Here is a 14,093-nt window from a genome sequence, read left to right as displayed (position 1 = left end):
TAGATGAAATGAACTGAAGTTCTAACTTGAACTATAAAAAGCAGGGAGTCACGGCCCCTTAACCAATTTCCAGACCTGAGACAATTTATAGACTCAGAGCCCCTTGAATGAAGGGAAGGCCAGGTCCCTTTGGGGAAGAACCCTGTTACACTGCCACAAATTAATACTGCTAATCTTCCTACAAGCCTTCCCCAAGGAGACCAAGGGCCTTTAACCAGTAACTGTGCATTGGGGAAAAGGGAATGGTCAGATGTTTTGGGGATTATTAGACACTGGTTAAGAAGTGTCTAATAATTAATTCCAGGGGACCCAAAATGTCACCCTGGTCCACCAGTCAGAGTGGGCGCTTATGGAGGTCAGGTGATTGATGGAGTTTAAGCTCAGGTCCATCTCACAGTGGGTCCAGTGGGTCTCCGGACCCATTCTGTAGTTATTTCTCCAGTTCCAGAATGCATAATTGAAATAGACATGCTGAGCAACAGACAGAATCCCCACATTGGCTCTCTAACTCATGGAGTGAGGGCTATTATGGTAGGAAAGGCCAAGTGGAAGCCACTAGAATTGCCCCTACCTAGCAAAATAGTAAATCAGAAGCAATACTGGATTCCTGGAGGGATTGCAGAGATTACTGCCACTCTTAAGGACTTGAAGGATGCAGGGATGGTGATTCCCACCATATCCTCATTCAACTCTCCTATTTGGCCTATGCAGAAAACAGATGGGTCTTGGAGGATGATTAGATTATCATAAGCTCTACCAGGTGGTAATTCCAATTGCAGCTGCTGTTCTAGATGTGGTATCATTGCTTGAGCAAATCAGTATATCCCTGGTACATGGTATGCAGCTATTGATCTGGCAATTGACCAGTTTGCTCTCAATTGGCAGGGTCAGCAATATACTTTCACTGTCCTACCTCAGGGGTATATCAATTCTCCAGCCTTATGTCAAAATCTTGTCTGCAAGAACCTTGATCATTTCTCCCCCCTACAAAACATCACAGTGATCCATTACATTGATAATATCATGTTGATTGGATGAAGTGAGCAAGAAGTAGTAACTACTCTAGACTTATGGTAAGGCATTTGCATGTCAGAGGATGGGAGATAAATCCAACAAAAATACAGGGGCCTTCCACCTCAGTGAAATTTCTAGACATCGTGTGGTGTGGGGTATGCCAAGATATACCTTCTAAGGCAAAGGATAAGTTGCTACATCTGGCCTCTCCTATGACCAAAAAAAAGGCACGGTGCCTAGTTGGTCTCTTTGGATTTTGACAACATACTCCTCATTTGGGTGTGCTATTCTGGACCATTTATTGGGTGACCAGAAAAGCAGCTAATTTTGAGTAGGGATCTGAACAAGAGGTGGCGCTATGATAAGCCCAGGCTGTTGCCACATGGACCATTTGACCTAGCACATCCAGTGGTGCTAGAAGTGGCAGTGCAAATAGAGATGCTCTCTGGAGTGTTTCCCCCAGAGGAGAATCACAACACAGGATTTTGGGGGCAAAGCCTTACCATCTGCTGCATATAACTACTCTCTTGAGAGACAGCTTTTGGGCCTGCTACTGGGCCTTAGTAGAGACTGAACAATTAACCATGGGCCACCAAGTTATCATGGGACCTGAGTTGCCAATCATGAGTGGGGTGTTGTCTGACCCACCAAGCCATAAAGTTGGGCGAGTGCAGCACTCCATCATAAAATGAAAATGGTATATATCAGATAGGGCCAGAACAGGTCCTGTAGGCACAAGTAAGCTGCATGAGGAAGTGGCCCAAATGCCCATGGTCTGCATTTATGCCACATTACCTTCTCTTTCCCAGACCAGAGCTATGGCCTCTTGGGGAAATCCTTACAGTGAATTAAATGAGGAAGAGAAAACTCAGGCCTGGTTTACAGAGGTTCTGCATGATATGCAGGTATCACCTCAAAGTGGAGAGCTATAGCACTACAAACCCCTTTCCGGGATGTCCCTGAAGGACAGTGGTGAGAGGAAATCCTCCCAGTGGGCAGAACTTTGAGCAGTGTACCTTGTTGTTCATTTTGCTTGGAAGGATAACTAGCCAGAGGTACATTTATATACTGACTGGTGGTCTGTTGTTAATGGTTTGGGTGGATGGTCAGGGAATTGGAAAGAGCATGATTGGAAAATTAGTGACAAAGAGATCTGGGGAAGAGGTATGTGAATAGACTTCTTTTCTGAGTTGGATAAAAACATGAAGTTATTTTTGTTCCAAATGAATGCACACCAGAGGGTGACTTCAGCAGAGAAAGGTTTTAATAATCAAATGGTTAAGATGACCCATTCTGTAGATACCAGTCAGTCTTTTTCCCCAGCAACTCCTGTCATTGCCTAATGTGAACAAAGTCATCATGGTAGTAGGGATGGGGGTTATGCATGGGCCCAGCAACATGGACTTCCACTCACCAAGGCCCACCTAGCTACAGCCACTGCTGAGTGCCCAATCTGCCAGCAGCAGAGACCCATGCTCTGCCCCTGATATGGCACCATTCCCTGAAGTGATCAGTTGGCTACAAGGTGGCAAGTTGATTACATTGGACCACTCCTGTCATGGAAGGGGAAGCAATTTGTTCTAACTAGGAGATACACATATTCTGGATATAGGTTTGCTTGCCCTGTATGCAATGCTTCTGCCAAAACTACTATCCATGGACTTAAAGAATTCCTTATCCATCATCATGTTATGCCACACAGCATTGTTTCTGATCAGTGAACCACTTCACAGCAAATGAAGTGGAGGAATGGGCACATACTCATGGAATTCTCTGGTGTTGCCATGTTCTCCATCATCCAAAGGCAGCTAGATTGATAGAATGGTGGAATTGCCTTTCAAAAACTCAATTATGGTGCCAACTAATTGGCAGTACCTTGAAGGGCTGGGGTAATGTTTTCCAGGAGGCTGTTTATGCTCTGAATCAGCATCCACTGTATCATGCTATTTATCTGATAGTCAAGATCCTTGGGCCCAGGAACCAAGTGGTGGAAACAGGAGTGGCACCACTTATTATTACCCCTAGTGGTCTGCTGGGAAAATTTTTGCTTCCTGTCCCTGCAACCTTGAGCTCTGCTGGTCTACAGGTTTTAGTTCCAGAAGCGGGAGTGCTTCCACCAGGAGAATCAACAATGATTCCATTGAACTGGAATCTAAGACTGCCACCTGGTCACTTTGGGCTACTCATGTCCCTGGATCAGCAAGCCAAGAAGGGGATTACTTCACTGACTGGGGAGACTGATCCTGACTATCAGGCAGAAATAGACTGCAACTACACAATGGAGGTAAACAGTTTTCCCAGAATATAGGAGGTCCCCTAGGGTGTCTCTTAGTACTACCATGCTCTGTGACTAAAATCAATGGAAAACTGTAATAACCCAATCCAGGCAGGACTACCAATGGTTCTGAAACTTCAGAAGTGAAGATTGGTTTACCCCACCAGGCAGAGAACCACGGCCAGCTGAAGTGCTTGCTGAGGGTAAAGGGAACATAGAATGGGTAGTGAAAGAAGTTAGTGATAAATATGAACTATGACCATGTGATCAGTTACAGAAAGGAGGACTGTAATGCTGTTTTCTTCATGTTATAGTATTTATGTTGTCCAAGATATCAAGTTTAAGAGTGAATATTACTCAAGGACTTGCACCCTATTCTGGAGAGATTTAATGCATTTCCAATTGTACACAAGACAGTTGAGCATTGTTAGGTGAGGAAAAATGTGCCTGTTATTGTTTTCTGTTTAGAGATTATGTATGATTTAAGGTGATGTGTATAGCTGCCAAGTTGAGAAGAGGTGGACTGTCATGTTCAGGTTCATGTGTCAACTTGGTCAGGTCATGGTGCCCAGTTGTCTGGTTGGGGAAGCACTGACCTGTCTGTTGCTACGAGGACATTTCATGGACTTAAGTCATGATAACGTTGGCTGCATCCACAGCTGACTGCATTTGTAATCAGCTAAGGGGAGTGTCTTTGCAATGAGTGATGCTTAGTCTGATCACTGGAGGGCTTTTAAGGAGAATTCAGAAGAGAGAACCACTCTTCCTGCTTCAGCTAACCAGCCTCTCCTGAGAGTTCATTGAGGACCTTCTTTGGAGCTGCCAGCTTGCAGCCTGCCCTAAAGATCTTGGACTGTTTACATCCCTATGTTTAAGTGAGACATTTTTAAAAATTTTATTTTTATGGATATCTCCTGCTGATTCTGTTGCTCTTGAGAACCCTAGCTAATATAGGGTCCATTGATTTTATTGATTTTCTCAAAGAAACATCTCTTGGTTTTATTGATTCTTTCTATTGTTTTTTGTTCTCCAATTCATTTATATATGCTTTAATCTTTGCTATTTCTCTTCTGTTTGCTTTTGGGTTAGTTTGCTATTCTTTCTCTAATTACACCAGATGACTTTCAATTCCTCAAATTTCATTCTTTCTTATCTTTTAATATAGGCATTTAGGGAAATAAATTTCCCTCTCAGCGCTGCCTTCCCCGTATCCCATAAGTTCTGATATGTTGTATTCTAATTTTCATTCATCTCCAAATAATTACCAATTTCTCTAACAATTTCTTTTTTGACCCACTGATTGTTTCACAGGGCATTATTTAGTGGAAGTTCTGGTTCTTTGGTGGTTATTGAATTCTAGCTTCATTCCATTGTGATCAGAAAACACACTTTGAATAATTTCAATCTTTTTAAATTTATAAAGACCTGTTTTTTATCCCAGCATATGATCTATCCTGGAGAACATTCCATGAGTAGTAGAGAAAAAAATGTATATCCTCGTGTTTAGGGGTGTAGCGATCGATCTATATATGTTTATTAGGTCTAACTCATTTATCAAATTATTTAAGTTCACTACTTCCTTGTTGATCCTCTGTGTGGTTGTTCTATGTATAGAGGAGAGGGGTGTATTGAAGTCTACCACTATTATTGTTGAAATGTCTATTGCTCCCTTCAGTTTTGCTAATGTTTGCCTTATGTACTTCGGCGCTCCTTCATTGGGAGCATAAATGTTATTTTTCTAGGTGAATTGTCCCTTTTATTAATATATAGTGTCCTTCCTTGTGTTTTATGACATCTTTAAATTTAAAGTCTATTTTGTCTGTTATTAGTATAACTACCCTTGCTTTCTTTCAATTACAGCTTGCATGGAATATCTTTTTCCATCCTTTCACTGTAATCTACTTGTGTCCTTGTGTCTAAGACGAGTCTCTTGTAAGCAAAATATAATAGCTGAATTGTATTTCTTAATGCATTCTGCCAGTCTGTATCTTTTAATTGGTAGATTTAGTCTGTTAACATTCAAAGTTATTATTGTAAAAGTATTTCTTGAATCCACATATTATTCTTTGGATTTTATTTGTCAGATCTATATATTCTCTTCCCTCTTTCTCTTTTTATCCTTTAGGTTATCCTTACTGGTACTCTTCAATTCTGTGCCCTCCTCCAAACCTCCCTGTCCTGTCTTTTTTTTTTTCAGCTGGTAGAACTCCCTTTAGTATTTCTTGAGGGCTTGTGTCTTGTTGAAAAATTCTCTCAGCCTTTCTCTGTCTATGAAAATTTTCACTCTCCCTCACTTTTGAAGGGCAACTTGGCTAGATAAAGAATTATTGCCTGCAAGTCTTTCTTTGTCAGGATCTTAAATATATCATACCACTGCCTTCTTTCCTCCATGCTGTCTGTAGAGTAATCTGAACTCACTTGAATCATTTTGCAGAGGATCCCACTAGTGCAATATGAGAAGTAGAGAATGAACCACGTGGGAACATTGAGTGAAATGAAGGTTTTGTGCTGGCTGTTTAGGGGAAAAAAAGAACACCTTTGAGAAACTGCAACAAAGGTCCCTCCTCAGCCTCAGGCCAGAACAGGAAGCTAGAAGTTGCATTTTGAACATGAAGAAGTAAACAGAGAACTAGGTTTGAAAAAGAAAAATGTTCCTGAATAAGAAAATTATTTTTTAGTGCGGCATATAATACATACTTGTTGTTAAAGATTGCAGTACTAGTCCTAAATTGTATATAATGTTACTTACCAGTCTCACTTAACTATTGTTTAAATGTCTATTTTTTTAATGTTTTGAAAAATAACTTTGGAGTTCTTAGTCAGCTCTTAGTATTGCTAGTCTAGAGTTTTCCATTTAGCTCATGAGTCTTGGTTGATACAAGTCATGGAAGCAAAGGACAGTACTCATAAGTGAACCTACCTGCTCAGCATTTACTATACCAAGTGACTCAACATCAGTGCTTCTGGGATAGTTCTGAGCAGTTTAACTTTAATCAGCATATCATTGACTAGTCTGGTAATTGAATTGACAAATATGTGTTTTTGTATTAGGGTACGATCCCTTCCTCTTTGTGGTAGCAACTTCTTCCCCAAGTATTCCAACATGAATTTAAACTTTTTATCAAGATAAAATATTTTATTATGTTGTCTTTATTATTTTAATACACTGTAAGCTCAAGTGAAATAAAATTTACTATTGTAAAGGTTTGAATAACATATGAAACCCAAGAGATTTTCTTTCTATTTTTACTGATTGAGGTAAGTTTAAATATGTCATAGTGTTTGGTTTAGTTACAAGGCAATAATGAAATGTAGTTTACGTTTATTATTTCCATTTTGTTATATTTAATAGTAATGGGGTTAATGTTGAAGAAAAATAAAGTACTAGGAAATATTTTCCAAAATCTCTGTTTTCCTGGTATTTCCATCCAACTCTAATGTACTGATGTTCTCCAACCAGACCTAGCTGTTTTATAGACCTTTGGCAAATGCAGGTGATTTTACTGTCAGTAAAATCTTTTAGGATGGCAACTTGTCCATTTTTAACCTTGATCTTTTGGTGACTCTGTATTCCTAGTATATTATATTAAAGCCTTGAGAATTGTTTTCTATTTTGTATGGGCTCTCTCTTTTTTTTAACACTGTGGGTAATAACTCTTCATTTACCTAGTATTATCAAAGGATGAAAGATTTCAAACACATTTATTTTCAAGTATTAAGAGCCAATATGAATATTTGGTCATTTGTAATGGCAATATTCCTAAAATCTATTATATACTTTCCTAAATGCAGGGTTTAAATAAAATAATTAAACAATTCTTGGATGGTTTTGCCTCATCATTAAGAATATCTAAAATGCTAGTATGTTATAAAATAGAAATGACCTCATACATTTAAACTCTTTCAGAGCTCTACAATATTATCACTTTTAGCTGCTTCCAGGGTTTTATGAATTTTAAATAAAGCTTAATTTATACTTCTCCTAGGAAGTACGGTCAATGGCAGCTGTTACTTAGAAGGCTTTTTTTTCATTTACTTCCACATAGTTGAAACATGTGATGGTTAGGTTCTGGTGTCAGCTTGGCCAAATGATTATGTCCAGTTGCCTTGTCAGGCAAGCACTGGACTGACCTTTGCTGTGAGAATATTTCATGGATGGTTTAATAAATCATCAGTCAATTAATCGCATCTGTGGCTGATAATATCTAAGATCAACTAAGGCATGTTTCCCATAATGAGATAATTCAATCAGTCGAGGACTTTTAAGGAAGAAGAGAGATTCTTTCACTGTTTCTTTAGCCAGTGAGCCTCTCCCGTGGAGTTCATCTAGACCTTCATTAGAGCTGCCAGCTTCACAGCTTGTCCTACAGATTTGGACTCTTCCATTCCCACGGTTACATGAGACTGTAATTTGAGAGATCTCAAATTTTAGATCTCTCCTGTTGGTTCTGTTTCTCTTCAGAACCCTAACTAACATTTATATATATGTTGTTATGAAAAATAACCATAAATACTTTAAACAGTAGTGAATTCTTAGTTATCTGGATTTAATGAAGTGTACCTAAATATATATATATATATTTGGCTTGGAAATATATATATATATAATATGTTTATTTATATTTAAATATCTCTGAAATTCAGAGGATCCATAATAATTCAAATAAAAAATGAATTCATTTGAGATGGTAAGACTCAGGAAGAGGAAGCTACACAAACCTTCTCCTGTAGACTGCTTTTTTGCCAAATATGTACACCTTCTTCTCCTAAGGATGCAAAATATAAGCTTAACTAGTTTACATACTCTCACATATTATATAGGGATAGTGGCAGTTAATTAGGTGCCCTAGAATACATGGCCTTCTTTTTCAGCACTTGAACCACTACAGAATCCTCTTCTATGTTAACTGAAAACCTAAGCAGAATCTAAACAAAAGTTCAAAAGGTACCTAAAACTAAGATTTCCTATGGCTAAATCTTACTGCAGTAAATCTACTTACAGTATGTTAGGAGTTGGCTGCATATTGTGTATAGGACATTTCAATTTGATAATGTTTATAAAAAAGCAAGTATTAGATAAATATACATATTTTAATAAAATATTTGAAGTTAATTTTACGTAATTGCTATATACATATTGGGAGAGTAAGGGACATCCATATTGAGGAAAAAGTTATGGAGAAATAATATTGGTATCAAATGAATTATCTATTGATTTATTTTTATGGGGATTGAGATTGACCTAATGGTTGAAGAAATAGGTAGGAAAATTCAGTTTTTATTCGTTTGTTTATTTCCCAAAAACAGTGATATAAAGAACTTTTAGCTTATTTCATATATCATACTCTCATCTTAACTACAGAGCTCAGTAAATTGTTTTGGGCAATTATTTCTCATTCAAGATTTCCTCATATTTTTTTTTGTGAATTGGCTTCTGACTATTTTAAATAAATAATAAATAAAGTTTTTATACAGAGAAGTATATCACCTGTACCCTATACTTGAAAGAATAATTAGTGACTAGAGGTTTCATCCATGTAGATTTGATTTTATAATACTTATTTTAATCTCCATTTAAAAGTTACCATTCATCCTTCAATGATAGAATGGTCAAGAATTTGTGTTTTCTAATAGCTTCATTCCAACAACAATACTAGAAATATCCAAAGTAATCCTTATTGTTAAATTTTACCACTGTATACCCAAAGCTTCTCATTTCAAAAACTAATCTAGAAGCAGTCTTGAACAGGTTAAAAGATGGTGAGCTCCTAATGGAACTATACTACAGAATAAGTTGTACTGTTATTATTTTTGCTTCTACTTTTATATCATAACTGAAGGAACTTTGAAATTTTCTGATCCAGTCTGAACCAATTAGAAAATTTAAAATCTTATTCTTAACTGTAAAGCAAGAAAGACACTTGAATATCCTCAACACTTTCATGTCAATTAAAAGTATATAAGGTACACATCAATATCTTCTCCAGGCTCCAAAAATTTCCACAGTTTTTCAATTTTAGCATAAACTCAGATAATAAAGTTAATATAACATTTTTTCACTAACATATACTAACTCACCAATTTACTCATAATCATATATATGCAGACTCTGCAACATCCAACCATGATTGGTCAACGTGCCTGAGAATTTCTTTTTTCATAATTGCCTGCAGATTTTTTCCAGCTTTCATCCCCCCTCTTTCCATTCCATTGTTTTTTGAGAGGGTAGTAGGTAGCTGATGAAATCTTTTCCCATATTCTACTTCAGGAAACGGAAGTAGATTTGTTTTGGTTAATGTGATAACAGATTCTACATGAATGAAATAATGGAGGGAAATATCTACTGAATTGGTATAATTAAAAAAAAATCCACTGCTAGTTAACTAGTTAACTAATAAATGGAGGAACCATATGGCTGCAGTTATAAATAAGTAGAAAATATAGTGTAAATTTAGTCACTAATGTATGCTATCTTTAATTTCCACATTTATCTTCTGCATTATATTTCTAATCAGATATGTTACCCTTATGATTTCTATTCTATGTGTTAATGACTTTATGTAAAACATATAATTGCTTTCCATGGGTAGTGTAATAAAATGCATTAGTTTTCAAAAAGTAAGTAATGGAGGACTTGAACAAATCTATGAACCAGTTAGACCTAACATACACAGAACACACCACCCCCCAAAAGCAAATACACATTCTTCTCAAGTACACATGAAATATTATCCAAAGTAGACCACATATTAGTTCACACAAGGAAAATTGTAATAAACTTTTAAAGACTGAAATCATACAAAGGTTCTTGTCTGACCACAATGGAGTGAAAATAAAAATCAATGACACAATTAAAAGTAAAAAATTCACAAATATGTGGAAGTTAAATGTTACACTCTTAATCAACCAGTAGGTCAAAGAAGAAATCACAAGACAAATTAGAAAATACTTGAAATGAATAAAAAATGATAACACAGTATAGAAAAATTCATGGGATACAGTGAAAAGACTGACCAGAGTGAAATTTATAGCTTTAAATAACTACATTAAAAAAGATAGATCTCAAATAATAACCAATTATAAGACTTAAGGAGCAGGAAAAAAGAGAAAAATAAATTCAAAGCTTGCATTTAGAGGGAAGTAATAAAGATTAGAGTAGAAATTATTACCATAGAGTTAAAAAAAATCAATAGAGAAAAATCAGTGAATCCAAAATTTTGTTCTTACAAAAGATTCATATAATTTAAAAAATCTTTACCTAGATTAACTGCAAGGAAAGATAATATCAATGTACTAAAATCAGAAATGAATTGGGACATTACTATCAATTTTACAGAAATAAAAATGGCTAGAAGAGATTACTATGAACAAATATACACCAAGGAACTGGATGACCTAGATGAAATGGAAAAATTCATAGAAACACACAAACTACCCAAAGTGACTCGGTAATAATTAGATCATCTTAATAGACCTCAAACAAGCAAAGCAATTGAATCAGTGTTTTCATTTGTTAATTCTGCTGGGAATGCAATATACCAGAAATGCGTTGTCTTTTATAAAGGACATTTATTAAGTTACAAGTTTACAGTTCTAAGTTCATAAAATTGTCCAACTAAGGCATCCAGAGAAAGATACCTTGATATAAGAGAGGACCTATGATGTTTGAGGTTTCTCTGACAGATGAAAAGGCACATGGCAACACTTGCTAGCATTCTCTCCTGGTTTCTCATTTCAAAATAGCTTCCCCAGGGCCATTTCCTTTCTGTATCTTCAAACATCTCTGTCTGGGTCAAATCTGAAGCTTTTTCCCAAAATGACTCCAATAAATGACCCACCATGAATGGGTGGAGACACATCTCTATGGAAAGCACGTGTTATAGTTCTCTAGAGAAACAGACTCAACAGGAGAGATCTGTAAATATGAGATTTATAAAGGTGTCTCATACAAGCATGGGGATGGAAGATTCCAAAATCCATAGGGCAGGCTGTGAAGCTGGCAGCTCCAATAAAAGGTCTGGACAAGCCCCAAAGGAGAGGTTTGCTGGCTAAGGAAGCAGTGAAAGAGTCTTTCTTCCTCCTTAAAAGCTCAAACTGATTGGATTATCTCATGGTGGGAGACATGCCTTGGTTGTTTTAGATGTAATCAGTCACAAATGCAATCAACTGATTAGTTAATCAACTAGCCATGAAATATCCTTGCAGCAATGGTCAGGCCAGCACTTGCCTGACCAGACAACAGGGCATACTCAATTGGCCAAGTTGACACCAGGACCTAACAAGTACACAACCTAATCAAAAGGTCCCAACCACAATTGGGTGGGTCACATTTCTATGGAAACAACTTAATCAAAAAGATCCCACTCAGTTTTATGGCCCTCCAAGATCCATGCTGTGCATGACCTCCAGTCACACTCCCAGCTCTGGGCAAGTGCTGACCTGCCCAATAGGGCCACCCCCACCCCCAGCCCACACAAGTGCAACCCCAACTGGCTGCCCCTGAGCTAAATGCATGTGAACACAAGGGCCCCACTCCCTAGAACAGTGCACAGCAGGGCCTAACCCCCCAGGCCCATTCACCCACACAGCCACATTCTCCCCACTACTGGGTGCCCACACATTTGTGCAGTAACTCCTTGACCCCTGTACCCCAACCCACTGCCCCACAAATGTGCACACTTGCCCCACCCCCTGGCACAAGCACCCTGCTCCCACACCTGGCAGATGCTCATGGGCAAATCTGTTCTACATAGCCCCTACCCTGCACACATGTGCATACCAGCTTCAACCCCCTCAACACCTGTACATTATCACCAGGGCAACACCCACCCAAGGCCACCCCACTGACCCATGTCCCACAACCTTGGTGACCTGTGCCCACCCCTACACATTCCCACATGTGCATCCAGGGTCCTTTGGCCCCCCATGCAAGGACACACCCATATCCTGCCCTCTCATACCCTGACCTTTATGCCACGTTCCCTACATCCTAATACCCATGACCCCCATGCTCCATGCACCCACCCACATCCTACCTGCATACAAGCCCCTGGGCATCCACTCAGCCTTCCCACCTGCCTCCTACCAAGCTCTACATCTGTGTGCCCATGCCACACACTGCTCCTGCACTCAAAGGTCTACCTGAGCTGCACCACATACCCATGGCTTCGCCCCACACCTCCATAACCCCACAACCCACATCCTATGCTCATAGGCACCAGCATAGCATCCCAATCTGTGCCTATACCTGTGCTGCAATGCATCAATGAACTGCTGTGCCCCATCCTGTGCCCTGTATCCTGCTCCATACGGATCCTACAAATATTAGACTACTGAAAGAAATCAACTTCTAAAGTAAACCCATCAAGATATTTACATGCCATGAAGACATCAGAGGATAACTAAGCATATGATGCAGACAGATATACCCCAGCCTAATGATCAAATTAAAACACCAGAGGAGACATAGACATTGGAAGAACTAATCAAAGGTGTTCATATAACGCTACTAAATAAACTAAATGGGATGGCTAGTGACATAAAGGAGATCAAGAAGACGCTAGAAGAACATAAAGAGGAATTTGAAAGACCATATAGAAAAATAGCAGATATCATGGAGATTAGAGATGCTGTAGACCAAATCAAAAATGTACTCAAGACACAACAGCAGATTTGAAAAGGCATAAAAAAAAAAAAAAAACAAGTGAACTAGAGGACAGGGCACCTGATTTTGAACACTCAAAACAGTAAATGGCAAAAAAGATGGAAAGATTTGAATTGGATCTCAGGGAAGTAATGGACAAAACAAAGTTCACAAAAAGAAGAATCACTGGTGTCCCTGAAGGAGAAAAGAAGTGTAAAGGGCTAGGAAAATTAGTTGAGGATATAATGGGGGAAAGCTTCCCAAACCTTATATAGGATAAAAATATGCAAGTCAAAGAATCCCAATGAACTCCAAATAGAATAAATCCAAATAAGCCTTCCCGCAAGACATAACAATCAGTTTGTCAAATGTTGAAAAGAAGTAGAAAATCCTGAAAACCAGCAAGAGAAAAACAACCTGCTACATACAAGGGAAACTACATAAGACTGAGTTCAGACTACTCAACTAGCACTATGGAGGTGAGAAGGAAGTGGTATGATGTATTTAAGTGTGGAGCCTGGGATATTTTAAAATGTAAACAGCCTGCTCAGGTGGCCATTGTAAGTGCTTCTGGATCTGAAGTTCTGAGGAAGAATGATTCAGCATAGTTTATATAAGCATGATTCAGCACCTGTTACGTAACTGTGATGCGGCACATTTCTAGCCAATTATATATTCCATATATGATGGATTCTTTTGGCAAAATGCCACTATTGTGTAATTTAGTATACAAGGCCCACCACTGTGTAAGTCTTGCAGAATGGGGGGAATGAATAAAGAATGGCCATTCTACTGGCAGCTCCTTGTGCTTTCTCTCAATTCACCACTGGACTGGAATGACCAATCCTTGAGCTGGGACCTGACTTTTGGTGTAGTTGGCAGGATACAGTGAGTGGTGCCTCCACCCTGGGGGAAAAAGGACCAGATGGGATGTGCCCCCCCCCCACAGGTTTGTGGTATCCTGTAGTGGCTCTCCTGCTGTACTGGTCTGCTCTGGAAGTTTGGGATCATGTGGATCCCACCCCACAGGCAATTGCCAAGGCTTTAAAAGATCTCAAAGCTGACATCCCAGTTCCCTAGCAAGGTATGGCAGGGAAAGTGTGTTGATTTTTCTTAATCATGTTGCAAGAGCAACATAAGGAGGCTTTAGCAGCACAAGTC

The sequence above is a fragment of the Tamandua tetradactyla genome, chromosome X (genome assembly GCF_023851605.1).
Source record: "Tamandua tetradactyla isolate mTamTet1 chromosome X, mTamTet1.pri, whole genome shotgun sequence".
Taxonomy (NCBI): domain Eukaryota; kingdom Metazoa; phylum Chordata; class Mammalia; order Pilosa; family Myrmecophagidae; genus Tamandua; species Tamandua tetradactyla.
Note: the sequence above shows the minus strand (reverse complement) of the source record.